The sequence below is a fragment of the Kogia breviceps genome, chromosome 15, assembly GCF_026419965.1.
Source record: "Kogia breviceps isolate mKogBre1 chromosome 15, mKogBre1 haplotype 1, whole genome shotgun sequence".
Classification (NCBI taxonomy): Eukaryota; Metazoa; Chordata; class Mammalia; order Artiodactyla; family Physeteridae; genus Kogia; species Kogia breviceps.
In genome coordinates this window covers 41,143,392-41,146,994 of record NC_081324.1, presented here as the reverse complement: position 1 = coordinate 41,146,994, position 3,603 = coordinate 41,143,392, and the positions used below count along the sequence as shown (strand labels likewise).

At 40.9% G+C, this 3,603-nt stretch overlaps 1 pseudogene; it reads right to left on the bottom strand.

Annotated features, from left to right (window-relative positions):
* Positions 1-1,517: 1,517 nt before the first annotated feature.
* LOC131742149 (transcription factor IIIA pseudogene) lies at positions 1,518-2,719 on the bottom strand (annotated as a pseudogene).
* Positions 2,720-3,603: the final 884 nt, after the last annotated feature.

The window sequence follows — 3,603 nt, the reverse complement described above, 5'->3', positions numbered from 1 at the left end:
TTGCATTCCTGGGATAAACCCCACTTGATCATGCTGTATGATCCTTTTAATGTGCTTTGGATTCTGTTTGCTAGTATTTTGTTGAGGATTTTTGCATCTATGTTCATCAGAGGTATTGGCTGGTTGTTTCCTTTTTTTGTGGCATCTTTGTCTGGTTTTGGTATCAGGATGATAGTGGCCTTGTAGAATGAGTTTGGGAGTGTCCCTCCCTCTGCTATCTTTTGGAAGAGTTTGAGAAGGATAGGTGTTAGCTCTTCTCTAAATATTTGATATAATTCGCCTGTGAAGCCATCTAGTCCTGGGCTTTTGTTTGTTGGAAGATTTTAAATCACAGTTTCAATTTCAGTGCTTGTGATTGGTCTGTTTATATTTTCTATTTCTTCCTGGTTCAATCTCTGAAGGTTGTGCTTTTCAAAAAATTTGTCCATTTCCTCCAGGTTGTCCATTTTATTGGCATATAGTTGCTTGTCGTAATCTCTCATGATCCTTTGTATTGCTGCAGTGTCAGTTGTTACTTCTCTTTCATTTCTAATTCTATTGACCTGAGTCTTCTCCTTCTTTTTCTTGGTGAGTCTAGCTAATGGTTTATCAATTTTGTTTGTCTTCTCAAAGAACCAGCTTTTAGTTTTATTGATCTTAGCTATTGTTTCCTTCATTTCTTTTTCATTTATTTCTGATCTGATCTTTATGATTTCTTTCCTTCTGCTAACTTTGGGGGTTTTTGTTCTTCTTTCCCTAATTGCTTTAGGTGTAAGGTTAGGTTGTTTATTTGAGATGTTTCTTGTTTCTTGAGGTAGGATTGTATTGCTATAAATTTCCCTCTTAGAACTGCTTTTGCTGCATCCCATAGGTTTGGGGTCATCGTGTTTTCATTGTCATTTGTTTCTAGGTATTTTTTGATTTCCTCTTTGACTCCTTCAGTGATCTCTTGGTTGTTTAGTAGCATATTGTTTAGCCTCCATGTGTTTGTGTTTTTTTCCCTGTAACTGATTTCTAATCTCATAGCATTGTGATCAGAAAAGATACTTGATATGATTTCAATGTTCTTAAATTAACCAAGGCTTGATATGTGACCCAAGATATGATCTATCCTGGAGAATGTTCCATGAGCACTTGAGAAGAAAGTGTATTCTGTTGTTTTTGGATGGAATGTCCTATAAATATCAATTAAGTCCATCTTGTTTAATGTATCATATAAAGCTTGTGTTTCCTTATTTATTTTCATTTAGGATGATCTGTCCATTGGTGAAAGTGGGATGTTAAAGTCCCCTACTACAATTGTGTTACTGTCGATTTCCCCTTTTATGGCTGTTAGCATTTACCTTATGTATTTAGGTGCTCCTATGTTGGGTGCATAAATATTTACAATTGTTATATCTTCTTCTTGGATTTATCCCTTGATCATTATGTAGTTTCCTTTTTTGTCTCTTATAATAGTCTTCATTTTGAAGTCTATTTTGTCTGATATGAGAATTGCCACTCTACTTTTTTTTTCCCAATGCTCTGCACCAATGATTTTAATAAAAACCTGCTTCTGAGAGAAAATAACTGAGCTGTCTGGTCTGCAGTCCTTCAAACAAAGCAGTCTGGTGTGTAGCTGAGGCCGGCATCACCATGGCAGAGTGCACCTTGCTCTCAGTGCAGTTCAGCAACTCCCCATTTCTGGGCAAAGACACACCCTGGTCCTGTGTCCTTTTAGGAGGGGTGTACCCACTGAGCTGAGAGGCCAGACTCCATTTTTCACAAGATGGTCTCACTTTGAGCTTCATTTTCTTCTCATCAGGGACATGCACAGCAGCCTGCCTGCTGAGGCTCTGCTTCATGGCAGATGTCTTGCCACAGCCAGTGTGCTCACACACTAACAGGCGCTACTCCTCGTGGAACGAGAGGAGAGGATATGGCTCTGGAGGTTGAACACGGTGGTTTGGGTGCAGCCGCAGCCTTCTCTAGGGCACCAACACACATCCCTCTCTGGGCCATGAATTCTCATGTGCTGCTTCAGGAAATCCTTAAGTTTAAATATTTTCTGGCACACACGTCACATGTTATGTCCTCCTTATGGGTTTCTCTCACATGTTCCAGAAGCTCTGTTTTTTCCACAAAAGAACATTCTTTTTGACATATATAGCCCTCGTGGACCTTCCCTTGTCACTTCAGACTGCTGGGGGAAGCAAAGTTTTTTCCACATCCTTTGTGAGTACACCTGAACAGTGGTTTGTTGGTGTGCTGGTACTGATGGATTTTCAGCTGCTGATGCTTCTTAAAGGTCTTCTTACAACCTTAAAACTGCATGCATATTGTTTTTGCTGGTTTTCATGTTTGCTTTCAAAATGTTTCTTCAAGTTTGATTTTGTGTTGAATTTTTGATCACAGCCACTAGCTGTACAAACAAAACACTTTTCTCTGGTGTGAACAGGGCATGGTGGCTGAGGTGGTAGTCCCTGATGAAGGCCTTGGCACACCCTTCATGGTCACAAACAAACGGTGTCTCCCCCGTGTGCTTGCATAGGTGCGCGTCTAGTTTCCAGGCCTTGTTGTAATTGGTGCTGCAGTTGGGGAAGGAGCTGATGAACCTCTGAGGGGGCTCCGGGAGCGCCAGGGCTAGGCTCTCGCTAGCCGTGAGGAACACATCGGCAATAGTCAGGGATGACTTAGCAACCGAGTCAGGCTGTCTCCAGGGTGCCTGGTGCCAGACACTCGGCCATGTGCTGAGCCACATGCTGTGAACCGATGCTGACCAACTGCTCCAGGAGATCCTATGCGTGACCCCACTGCACTTCCAGGAGTGTGGCTCTAGCACAGTGGAGTGGGGCTGGAGTGCCCACTCCAGCTTTCTTTTGATTTCCATTTGCATGGAATATCTTTTTCCATCCCCTCACTTTCAGTATGTATGTGTCCCTATGTCTGAAGTAGGTATCTTGTAGACAGCATATGTATGGGTCTTGTTTTGTATCCATTCAACCAGTCTTTGTCTTTTGGTTAGAGCATTTAATCCATTTATATTTAAGGTAGTTATCAAAATGTATGTTCCTATTACCATTTCTTAATTGTTTTGGGTTTGTTATTGTAATCTTTTCCTTCTCTTGTGTTTCCTGCCTGGAGAAGTTCCTTTAGCATTTGTTGTAGAGCTGGTTTGGTGGTGCTGAATTTTCTTAGCTTTTGCCTGTCTGTAAAGGTTTTAATTTCTCTGTCAAATCTGAATGAGATCCTTGCTGGGTAGAGTATTTTTGTTGTATGTTTTTCCCTCTCATCACTTTAAATATGGTCTGCCACACCCTTCTGGCTTGCAAAGTTTCTGCTGAAAGATCAGCTGTTAACCTTATGGGGATTCCCTTGTATGTTAATTGTTGCTTTTCCCTTGCTGCTTTTAATATTTTTTCTCTGTATTTGATAGTTTGATTAGTATGTGTCTTGGCGTGTTTCTCCTTGGATTTATCCTATATGGGACTCTGAGTTTCCCAGACTTGACTGACATTTCCTTACCCATATTAGGGAAGTTTTCAATGATAATCTCTTCAAATATTTTCTCAGTCAGTCCCTTTCTTTTTCTCTTCTTCTTCTGGGACCCCTGTATTTCAAATATTGGTGCATTTAATGTTGTCC